Raw genomic sequence first — 13,134 nt, forward strand, 5'->3', positions numbered from 1 at the left:
TTGAATGCAGCACAAGTTGGCATTGTAAAATGATCGTTAAATATGTAAAACACACCAGTATATAGGAGCGAAAGCTATAAGTGAATCGCGTGGCGTGGGTTTGTTTTGGTACCATCAACATGGCTGCCGCCGACCTCATAATCAGGACACCGATCCGTAATCCATTTATTTTTAGATCAGTGGTCGGCGCATGCGGAAAAGACAACAAACCAGAAGACGATTATAAAATCTAAAATTAATCCTTTCTTCTTCTTTGCTTTCTCTCTTTCTCTCTTTGTTTGATATTTTGTTATTTATTTTTGTTATTTTCTAATTTATTTATTTATTTATTTATTTATTCATCTTTTTTATCTATCAATCGCTGCTAATGATGTCACGGCACATGACGTCACGGGGCATGGGCAAAAGACAACAAACCCGAAGACGATTATAAATCCTTTCTTCTTTTTTCTTTTTTCTCTTTGTTTGTTATTTTGTTATTTATTTTTGTTATTTTCTTATTTATTTACTTATTTATTCATCTTTTTTATCTATCAATCGCTGCTAATGACGTCACGGCACATGACGTCACGACGCATGCGCAAAAGACAACAAACCCGAAGACGACTCAAAGTTAATTCTTTCTCCTTCTCTTTCTCTCTTTCTCTTTGTCTGTCTTCTCTATCTCTCTTTGTTTCTTATTCTTTTATTTATTTTTGTTGTTTTCTTGTTTATTTATATATTTATCTACCTCTTTTATCTATCAATCGCTGACCATGACGTCATGACGCATGCGCAAAAGACAACAACAACAAACCCAAAGACGACAAACGATTTAAAATTCAAAATTAACTAATTCTTTCTCTTTCTGTCTTTCTGTTTTCTTCATTATTGATTATTTTTATTTTTTAACTTTTTTATTTATATATATGTTTTATCTATCAGCCTCTGACCATGACGTCATGACGCATGCACAAAAGACATCAAACCCGAAGACGACCAACGATTAATCTAAAATTCAAATTAAATTTTCTTTCAAATCTAAATTTCTTTTCCTTTCCTTTCTACTTTCCTTTAATTTTTTTCTCTTTTTTGTTATTTAATTTCCTTCTTTTTTTTTTTTTTTTTTTTATCTGCCAGTCTCTGCCCATGACGTCACGGCGCATGTGCAAAAGACAACAAACCCAAAGACGATTATAAAATTTAAAATAAATCCTTTTTTCTTCTTTTCTTTCTCTCTTTGTTTGTTATTTTGTTATTTATTTTTGTTATTGTCTTATATATTTACTTATTTATCAATCGCTGCTAATGACGTCACGGCACATGACGTCACGACGCATGCGCAAAAAACAACAAACCCGAAGACGACTCAAAATTAATTCTTTCTCCTTCTCTTTCTCTCTTTCTCTTTGTCTGTCTTCTCTATCTCTCTTTGTTTGTTATTCTTTTATTTATTTTTGTTGTTTTCTTATTTATTTATATATTTATTTATCTCTTTTATCTATCAATCGCTGTCCATGACGTCATGACGCATGCGCAAAAGACAACAACAACAAACCCGAAGACGACAAACGATTCAAAATTCAAAATTAACTAATTCTTTCTCTTTCTGTCTTTCTCTCTTTTCTTCATTATTGATTATTTTTATTTTTTAACTTTTTTATTTATATTTATTTTTTATCTATCAACCTCTGCCCATGACGTCATGACGCATGCGCAAAAGACAACAAACCCGAAGACGACCAACTCAAATTTAACTTTCTTTCAAATCTAAACTTCTTTCCCTTTCCTTTCTACTTTCCTTTAAATTTCTTTTTCTCTTTTTTGTTATTTAATTTTCTTTTCTTTCTTTTAATCTTTTTTTTATCTGCCAGTCTCTGCCCATGACGTCACGGCGCATGTGCAAAAGACAACAAACCCGAAGACGATTATAAAATTTAAAATAAATCCTTTCTTCTTCTTTTCTTTCTCTCTTTGTTTGTTATTTTGTTATTTATTTTTGTTATTTTCTTATTTATTTATTTATTTATCAATCGCTGCTAATGACGTCACGGCACATGACGTCACGACGCATGCGCAAAAAACAACAAACCCGAAGACGACTCAAAATTAATTCTTTCTCCTTCTCTTTCTCTCTTTCTCCTTGTCTGTCTTCTCTATCTCTCTTTGTTTCTTATTCTTTTATTTATTTTTGTTGTTTTCTTATTTATTTATAGATTTATTTATATTTTATCTATCAATCGCTGCCCATGACGTCATGACGCATGCGCAAAAGACAACAACAACAAACCCGAAGACGACAAACGATTCAAAATTCAAAATTAACTAATTCTTTCTCTTTCTGTCTTTCTCTGTTTTCTTCATTATTGATTATTCTTATTTTTTAACTTTTTTATTTATATATATGTTTTATCTATCAGCCTCTGCCCATGACGTCATGACGCATGCGCAAAAGATAACAAACCCGAATTCAAATTTAACTTTCTTTCAAATCTAAATTTCTTTCCCTTTCCTTTCTACTTGCCTTTCCTTTCTACTTGCCTTTAGATTTCTTTTTCTCTTTTTTGTTATTTATTTTTTATTTATTTTTTTTTTATCTGCCAGTCTCTGCCCATGACGTCACGACGCATGTGCAAAAGACAACAAACCTGAAGACGATTATAACATTTAAAATAAATCCTTTCTTCTTTTCTTTCTCTCTTTGTTTGTTATTTTTGTTATTTTTGTTATTTTCTTATTTATTTATTTATTTATCTTTTTTATCTATCAATCGCTGCTAATGACGTCACACTATATGACGTCACGACGCATGCGCAAAAGACAACAAACCCGAAGACGACTCAAAATTAATTCTTTCTCCTTCTCTTTCTCTCTTTCTCCTTGTCTGTCTTCTCTATCTCTCTTTGTTTGTTATTCTTTTATTTATTTTTGTTGTTTTCTTATTTATTTATACATTTATTTATCTCTTTTATCTATCAATCGCTGTCCATGACGTCATGACGCATGCGCAAAAGACAACAACAACAAACCCGAAGACGACAAACGATTCAAAATTCAAAATTAACTAATTCTTTCTCTTTCTGTCTTTCTCTGTTTTCTTCATTATTGATTATTTTTATTTTTTAACTTTTTTATTTACATATATCTATCAACCTCTGCCCATGACGTCATGACGCATGCGCAAAAGACAACAAACCCGAAGACGACCAACGATTAATCTAAAATTCAAATTTAACTCTCAAATCTAAATTTCTTTCTTTCTTTCTACTTTCCTTTAAATTTCTTTTTCTCTTTTTTGTTATTTAATTTTCTTCTTTTTGTTTTATCTTCTTTTTATCTGCCAGTCTCTGCCCATGACATCACGGCGCATGTGCAAAAGACAACAAACCCGAAGACGATTATAAAATTTAATAAAATTTATAAAATTCTTTTCTTTCTCTCTTTGTTTGTTATTTTGTCATTTATTTTTGCTATTTTCTTATTTATTTATTTATTTATCTTTTTTATCTATCAATCGCTGCTAATGACGTCACACCATATGACGTCACGACGCATGCGCAAAAAACAACAAACCCGAAGACGACTCAAAATTAATTCTTTCTCCTTCTCTTTCTCTCTTTCTCTTTGTCTGTCTTCTCTATCTCTCTTTCTTTGTTATTCTTTTATTTATTCTTGTTGTTTTCTTATTTATTTATACATTTATTTATCTCTTTTATCTATCAATCGCTGTCCATGACGTCATGACGCATGCGCAAAAGACAACAACAACAAACCTGAAGACGACAAACGATTCAAAATTCAAAATTAACTAATTCTTTCTCTTTCTGTCTTTCTCTGTTTTCTTCATTATTGATTATTCTTATTTTTTAACTTTTTTATATATATGTTTTATCTATTAGCCTCTGCCCATGACGTCATGACGCATGCGCAAAAGACAACAAACCCGAAGACGACCAACAATTAATCTAACATTCAAATTTAACTTTCTTTCAAATCTAAATTTCTTTTCCTTTCCTTTCTACTTTCCTTTAATTTTTTCTCTTTTTTGTTATTTAATTTTCTTTTCTTTTTTTATCTTTTTTTTTTATCTGCCAGTCTCTGCCCATGACGTCACGGCGACGATTATGAAGACGATTATAAAATATAAATATAAATCCTTTCTTTATATATAAATATAAATCCTTTCTTCTTTTCTTTCTCTCTTTGTTTGTTATTTTGTTATTTTCTTATTTATTTGTTATTTTGTTATTTTCTTATTTATTTATCTTTTTATATACCAATCGCTACTAATGACGTCACAGCATATGACGTCACGACGCATGCGCAAAAGACAACAAACCCGAAGACGACTCAAAATTAATTCTTTCTCCTTCTCTTTCTCTCTTTCTCTTTGTCTGTCTTCTCTATCTCTCTTTGTTTCTTATTCTTTTATTCATTTTTGTTGTTTTCTTATTTATTTATACATTTATTTATCTCTTTTATCTATCAATCGCTGTCCATGACGTCATGACGCATGCGCAAAAGACAACAACAACAAACCCGAAGACGACAAACGATTCAAAATTCAATATTAACTAATTCTTTCTCTTTCTGTCTTTTTCTGTTTTCTTCTTATTTTTTAACTTTTTTATTTATATATATGTATTTATCTATTATATATGTTTTCTTCTTATTTTTTAACTTTTTTATTTATATATATGTTTTATCTATCAACCTCTGCCCATGACGTCATGACGCATGCGCAAAAGACAACAAACCCGAAGACGACCAACGATTAATCTAAAATTCAAATTTAACTTTCTTTCAAATCTAAATTTCTTTCCCTTTCCTTTCTACTTTCCTTTAAATTTCTTTTTCTCTTTTTTGTTATTTTTTTTTTTTATCTGCCAGTCTCTGCCCATGACGTCACGGCGCATGTGCAAAAGACAACAAACCCGAAGACGATTATAAAATTTAAAATAAATCCTTTCTTCTTCTTTTCTTTCTCTCTTTGTTTGTTATTTTGTTATTTATTTTTGTTATTTTCTTATTTATTTATTTATTTATCTTTTTTATCTATCAATCGCTGCTAATGACGTCACGGCATATGACGTCACGACGCATGCGCAAAAGACAACAAACCCGAAGACGACTCAAAATTAATTCTTTCTCCTTCTCTTTCTCTCTTTCTCTTTGTCTGTCTTCTCTATCTCTCTTTGTTTGTTATTCTTTTATTTATTTTTGTTGTTTTCTTATTTATTTATATATTTATTTATCTCTTTTATCTATCAATCGCTGTCCATGACGTCATGACGCATGCGCAAAAGACAACAACAACAAACCCGAAGACGACAAACGATTCAAAATTCAAAATTAACTAATTCTTTCTCTTTCTGTCTTTCTCTCTTTTCTCTATTATTGATTATTTTTATTTTTTATTTTTTATTTATATATATGTTTTATCTATCAACCTCTGCCCATGACGTCATGACGCATGCGCAAAAGACAACAAACCCGAAGACGACCAACGATTAATCTAAAATTCAAAATTAATTATTTCTCCTTCTTTTCTTTCTCTCTTAGTTGTTTAATTCTTTATGATTTTCAATTAGTTGTTTAATATTTTTTTTTATCTATGAATCGCTGCTCAACCAAAGTGACCAAAGTTTGCAGCAGCTACGGCAGGAAGTCGACGACATGAAGACTTTGCTCAGCCAATTTTTAGCCGAGAAGGGAAGCCATCAACCACCCTGTTGCCTCGCTCCACAACAGGAAACTGCCTCTTGCTGGTATCATACCCGCTTCGGAGCCAAGGCGCTCAGATGCACACAGCCATGCAGCTGGTCGCAGGGAAACTCCAAACGCTGGGGTCGGTATTCCGGTAAGCACACAGTGCTGCCATCCGGTGAGGTAATGCGTGCTTACTCCCATTGTTAAGAATTGGTGCATTTATGGTAAACTAACTCGAGGAACAAGTGGCTGGAAACAGCGGAAGAAGAAGAATAGTTGCCAGTAAGGAAATTCACCACTATGGGATTATCAGAAAGCTTCGCCACAATGAATTAATTCCTTAAACAGTTGGAATAAATTGACCCCAACTTCGAACGCTTTTCAAGGATTGAAAGGATGATAAACGATGCAGTGCATCCATATTTTGAAACTTATGAAAGAAAAAAAAAATTCAAATGAAGTTTACAATGTTCATGAAACGCACAACTCTGCCAGTCACTCCCAACATTGCCCCTGCTGCTGCCACCTTAGTACCAACCGTTGTTACCCGGCCACGACCTACAACACCGACTGTCACCCCTCCTCCCACCACACCAACAGCTGACCAAGACGATCCACAGCCCAGCACCAGCTATCCAAGCAGTGACTAAGATTTGTTTGTGTCTTTGTTTTAAAAAATGTATTTTTTGATACTTTTTATTTATGTGAACATCTATACATAATTGTATTTTTCAATATTAGTCTTACTGTATTATTTTTGTTTTCAATATTAAACCGATTGCAGTAACTTTAATATTCTGTGTTTTAATTAAGCCTAACTTAACAATATGAAACAGTATGATGTTTAGAGAAACGTGTAGAGACATGTGTTCAGAGTACTAAATATGACTTAATATATGACTTAATATAACAGATATAGTATGACTTAATATATGACTTAATATAACAGATATACTCACTCACTCACACTCACTCCGTTGGATCTTGAACCTCATGTAGATTCTGGTCCGGCAACAGTAATCCTCTCCATGTCCTTCGGTCCTGTGCTGCCTCCATCATCCAGGTTGCTTTATTTATTCCTCTTCTGTCCATCTCCGCATCCACACCATCCATCCATCCAACCATCTCATTCGAAGTCTCCCTCTGGGTCTTCTTGCAGGCATTCTACCCATCATAACTCGTTTTGGAATTTTATGGTCCTCCATACGCGCCACATGCCCAGCCCATCTCAATTTTGTTCCACTTATAACTTCTGTTATTTTCTCTTGTTTAGTTATTTCTCTCAGCTCATTATTGTGTCCACCTCTCCACCCATTCTCATTTTCATCAAAAACTGGTCCAGTAATTCGCCTCAATATTGTATTCTCAAACATCAGTAGTCTTTGTTCCATTTGTTTAGTTAAGCTCCATTTCTCACTAGCATATAAAACTACTACTATATAAAACGCTACTCTTCTCTCTTCCGAGTTTGAATCATGTCCTTTGGACCAGCGATAGCAAACTTACCTCCTGAAGCAAAGTCTAGTTAGACGTATTGAAACTCTACACAAGAAGATCATCAATGCATCAATTGCTATTTTCTTCAATGAAATATATATATATATATATATATATATATATATATATATATATATATATATATATTGCAGTAATTCACAAGGCACACGTGAAAATAATATGCAGAAAAAACCACTGGGAAATAAGAAGCTTAGTCCGAACGTTTTCGTCTATTTAAGACATTATCAAGGAATACACAGTTACAGAGACAAAGGTGGATAATATACATAAAGTAAAAGACAAGCTAGGAACATGGGAAGTACACACAAGATGCTTCACAATCAGGTAGAGCCGATGTTTAAATATACGGACGTTTGGTCCATGACGTTACGTCACCCCCGCTTAGTAGCACTTGGAGAAGTTCTTACAATTTTATCAATAACAAAATCATCAAGTTTAAATAATCCTAAACTTAAATTACTATTATTGTCAAAGGTTTGTTTAATATGACTGGATTCGATGATGTTTCTTTCTAATAAGGATCTACAAGAAATTATTACATTCGAATTATCCCAGTCAATAGGATGATTATGGTCTATTACATGGACAAAAAGGCCACTGGAACTTTGCCCACTCCTTACACTATATTTGTGCTGATTTATCCTAGTTTTTAAGTCTTTACCAGTTTGGCCGATATAAAATTTGTTACATTTAAGGCATGGAATAGAGTAAACACAACCCTCGTTTGCTTCAGGTGAATTTTTAATGAGCTTACTTTTTATAGTATTATTTTTGAAAACCAAGTTGATGTTGAATTGTTTGAGAATATTAGGCAGACCAATTAATTTCTCACTGTAAGGAAGAACCAAAAGAAAATTAATTGGTCTGCCTAATATTCTCAAACAATTCAACATCAACTTGGTTTTCAAAAATAATACTATAAAAAGTAAGCTCATTAAAAATTCACCTGAAGCAAACGAGGGTTGTGTTTACTCTATTCCATGCCTTAAATGTAACAAATTTTATATCGGCCAAACTGGTAAAGACTTAAAAACCAGGATAAATCAGCACAAATATAGTGTAAGGAGTGGGCAAAGTTCCAGTGGCCTTTTTGTCCATGTAATAGACCATAATCATCCTATTGACTGGGATAATTCGAATGTAATAATTTCTTGTAGATCCTTATTAGAAAGAAACATCATCGAATCCAGTCATATTAAACAAACCTTTGACAATAATATTAATTTAAGTTTAGGATTATTTAAACTTGATGATTTTGTTATTGATAAAATTGTAAGAACTTCTCCAAGTGCTACTAAGCGGGGGTGACGTAACGTCATGGACCAAACGTCCGTATATGTAAACATCGGCTCTACCTGATTGTGAAGCATCTTGTGTGTACTTCCCATGTTCCTAGCTTGTCTTTTACTTTATGTATATATATCCACCTTTGTCTCTGTAACTGTGTATTCCTTGATAATGTCTTAAATAGACGAAAACGTTCGGACTAAGCTTCTTATTTCCCAGTGGTTTTTTCTGCACATATATATACATATATATATACATATATACATATATATACATACATATATATATACATACATATATATACATATATATATATATACATATATATATACATGTATATATATATATAATATATATATATATATATAATATATATGATAAAACCTACATCGCCCTAATGCAATGTTTGTTTACATATGACGTCATAGCCCGCCGAGAATTGCGTTGCACTCTCTCAGCTATTAGATCTTGTTTTCGTGGCCGTGCTTTGTACAGGCCAAACAAGTGTGCTTTCTTCTTGAATTCGTAAGTGTAACGATATAATGGTAAGGTAGCTTAGAGCATCCGTAGTCTGTTCGCATCTGGCATTTGTTTCACTTCAATTCCCATTTGCAATGTATTTGGCATTATCATTATGAGCAGAGGTAAACTTGTGGGTATTTAGCAAGATGCTTGTGAGTCTTGCACCTGCAATTGCCTATATAATCGGATAGCTTTTACCATTATGAGTATTTTCTACTTCAGTTATTAGTACGGCAAACGAATGGTAACGTCGATAACTTGGAAAAAATAAAAGATGGGCGAACATCTTTATATTTATCTAAGGGATAGGTTAGGTCAGGTCTCTCAGCAGCAATTCGCTATCATTGGCTAGTTCTTAACATCGACTATTTTGAACCACATATGGAGGTATTGTACTGTTGGTAGCAATTTTTAGAAAATTGAAAAATGGCAAACATTTTTGTATATTGTAAAGAGTTTCACTGGCCTTACAGCTGCAATTCTTACCTGTATCATTGGCTAGCTCTTATCATTTTGAGCCCTATGTGTAAGTACCAGAAATTATTCATAAAATCAGTAGCAGTTTGAAATATTTTAAATGGAGACTATTAAGCATCTTTATATTTATCAACATATGTATCCTGTTTGCTTACATTGTTCTTACATTCTTATTAAGGGATGAGCTTTTATCTTGTCTTCATCTGTCCAGAAGTAAACAATTAATAAAGTTCAATGAATTCAGTGTGCACCAATTATTCTTGGAAGTAAAATCCTGATATTAATTCCATAAATCCACATCATATTTATTACAAGCCATTGCATTATAGCACATACATACATGGAAGTAAAATCCTGATATTAATTCCATAAATCCACATCATATTTATTACAAGCCATTGCATTATAGTACATACATACATCTACCCAAAGCTTTTTTTTCCTTATAAGGGAAGTAGACTAAAAACAAAGGCATAAAAACCACTCCCACCCATTCCATCCCTATCACAATGTATACATAGGTATAGGTAGTTAAATGATAAACAAACAAGTAAATAGTAAATAATAATAAACTGACAAATGAATAATAATAAATGGAAATCAAGCAAATAATAAATAAACATACAAATAATAACAAACAAATAATCAATATAAAATAAATGGCAGTCATTACAGCATCTTGCTTAATTGTTTATCTAAATGAATCTTCAAACTGAACCACATTACACTGCCTCTGCAAGAAGTTTATTCCATTCATTAACTACACAGTTGGCAAAGATGTTTCTACCCACTTCCAAATTAAATCTATTTCTTTACAGTTTGAAACCATTGTTTCTTGTCAGATTCTCATTCAGTGTAAGAATTTTGTCACTTTTGATGTTATCACTCTTTAGAATCTTAAATACCTGTATCAAGTTACCCCTGAGTCTACGCTTTTTTTAGGGAAAAGAGATTCATATGTTTTATTCGATTTTCATATGTTTTATTCTTTATATTTGGAATCAGTTATGTGGCTCTCCTTTGTACTTTTTCCAATCTGTCAATGTCTTTAATGAGATTCGGTGACCATACAGAAACAGCATATTCCAAATGTGGAAAACTAATGATTTATATAGCTTGTTAATGAGAGATGAGCTTTTGAAGTCAAAAGATTGTGTGATTAGTCCTAGAATCATATTTTCTTTCTCAGAGGCTGAAATACACTGCTTAGATGATTTGAGATCGTTAATGATAATTACCCCTAGATTCTTTTCACTATTCACTTTTGTTATCGAATTTCCAAATAACTTGTAATCATACTTACTGTTATTTTTACCTATGTGCATAACCATGCATTTATTTGTGTTAAATTTTATTAGCCACTTTTCAGACCATTGCTGTAATTTATCTAAATCTTCTTGAATATCTAATTGATTGAAGTGATCATTTTCCATCCCACAAAATTTTGCACCATCAGCAAATTTGGAGACAATAGATTTTAGTCCATGGTCTATGTCATTTATATGTACTATGAATAGAAGTGGCCCAAAAACAGAACCCTAAGGAACTCCTCTCATAACATTTTGCCATTTAAAACAACTCTGTTTTCGATCATTCAACCAATTTCTAGTCCAACTTAATAGGCTGCCACTTACTCTTTGTGAAGCTAAATTAGTAAGTAGTCTTTCGTGTGGGACGGTATCAAAAGCTTTTGCAAAGTCTAAATATGTTAAATCTATATTTTTTCTTTTGTCATAACTCGAGATAACTGTTTTGTAGAATTTGAGTAAGTTAGTCACGCAAGAACGTTTCCGTCTGAAACCATGCTGGCTATCATTTATCAAACGGTTACTTTCTAAATGATGTTCGATAGCATCTCTGATGATAGTTTCCATAATCTTTCCTACAATTGAAGTCAAGCCTGTAGTTATTTGGTTTCTTTTTATCACCTTTTTTTGAATATTGGAGTTACATTAGGTCGCTTCCATTCTCTTGGGACATCTCCGAATATAATGGATTTTTTTTTTTTTTTTTTTTTTTTTTTTATTTTTTTTTTAAATAATTTCCAATGGAACAATAATCTCATTTTTCATTTCCTCTAAGATCCTTGGATGCCAGCTGTCAGGCCCTGGTGTTTTATTAATTTTGAGCTTCTCTACACACCTCTTAATTTTTTCTTTTATTATATATTCCATAGTTAGTTTACCCCAGATTTTTCACAGATTTCAGTTTGGAGTTCACTTTGAGGTGTTTCATTTATGAATACTGAACTAAAGTAGTTGTTTAAAATATTACACATTCCTTTGTTTGAATACTCAAGTTGACTGTCAGCAGATAATAGTGGGCAAATTTGATTCCTAATAACCTTTTTATCTCTAATGTAACTGTAGAATTCTTTGGGATTTTCTTTGGATTTATCAGTGATATTCATTTCGTATTGTCATTTTCATTTTTTTATTGTCTTTTTTAAATCTCTGTATTATTACATAACTTTGATAGTCATTAGATGCACCTGAGCACTTATATTTCTTATAAGCCTGTCTCTTTTTATCAATACTTTTTCCAGTTTCTTTGTTGAGCCATTTTGGGCAAGCCTGATTTAGGGGGACATCTGTCCTTAACCCTTACACTGCCGTATGCTTGCACATTGTTACATGAATTTTTTAGCTTGGGGTAAAAGCATAATCATTACTTCATTTAGTTTTTGTCTTGCCAAAACGATGTTTACTATCTAATTGATATAGTAAAAAATTGCCATGCTTATGCATACTGTTGTTTTGGAGAAATAATGTGAAATATTGGAATAATTTGAGTGAAAATGGGCTATTGGCAACTTGACGGCAGTGCTGGAATATGATTGGCTAAATTATGTTGTCATACTGAATTTAGATCTTGACTAATTTCGAGGGGAATATGCCATTGAAAAACGAACATGCCTGTTTTGAATTACTGTGTATATATATATATATGTGTGTGTGTGTGTGTATATGTCACCCCTGTTCTCCCAAAATGATGATAAATTGTGAAAATGTAATGTCAGGATATGAAAAACTTTATTCCTGGACCCGATACACTCATGAATAAAAATTCACATAAATACATTTCCATCAAATAAATTATTTCCCTGTAATACGTTATGATACTGCAGAACACAACAAAGAAATAGTAATGAAATATTAGACGGAAAAGTAAACAAAGAGGAAACGAAACCTAATGAGGGGTTGAAAGGAAGGTCGGCTTTCAATGACTACAGCACTCATGTTGACATAACATGCAGAGTGAGCAATATAAAGTAGGCCTTTGCCACACACTACCATATTTCTTCACCCATCTTAATGCAGAACATTTGCCTTCCAGCAGAGAGAGAAAGGGAGAGAGAAGAATGTTAGAAAAAGGTGCAGAGGGATGGAGAGAGAGAGATAAATTCATGCAACGAAACTTTCTCACACACTTCGCTGTTCATTTACTCACTCATACTATCTCCCTCTATCCTTGGATACAATACCTACCATCTGTATAGATAGAGGAGAGAGCACATCTGTCTCTCTAGCACACATTTCAACGTCAAATGATTGGGGATAAGCTAAAGAGAAGCTAGATGGTGACACAGTATAGATTCATGAATTGCTTTTACATTTTCAAATTATAAATATAAAGAAATAC

This window comes from Oratosquilla oratoria, chromosome 12, assembly GCF_046742065.1.
Source record: "Oratosquilla oratoria isolate Oo_2021 chromosome 12, ASM4674206v1, whole genome shotgun sequence".
Classification (NCBI taxonomy): domain Eukaryota; kingdom Metazoa; phylum Arthropoda; class Malacostraca; order Stomatopoda; family Squillidae; genus Oratosquilla; species Oratosquilla oratoria.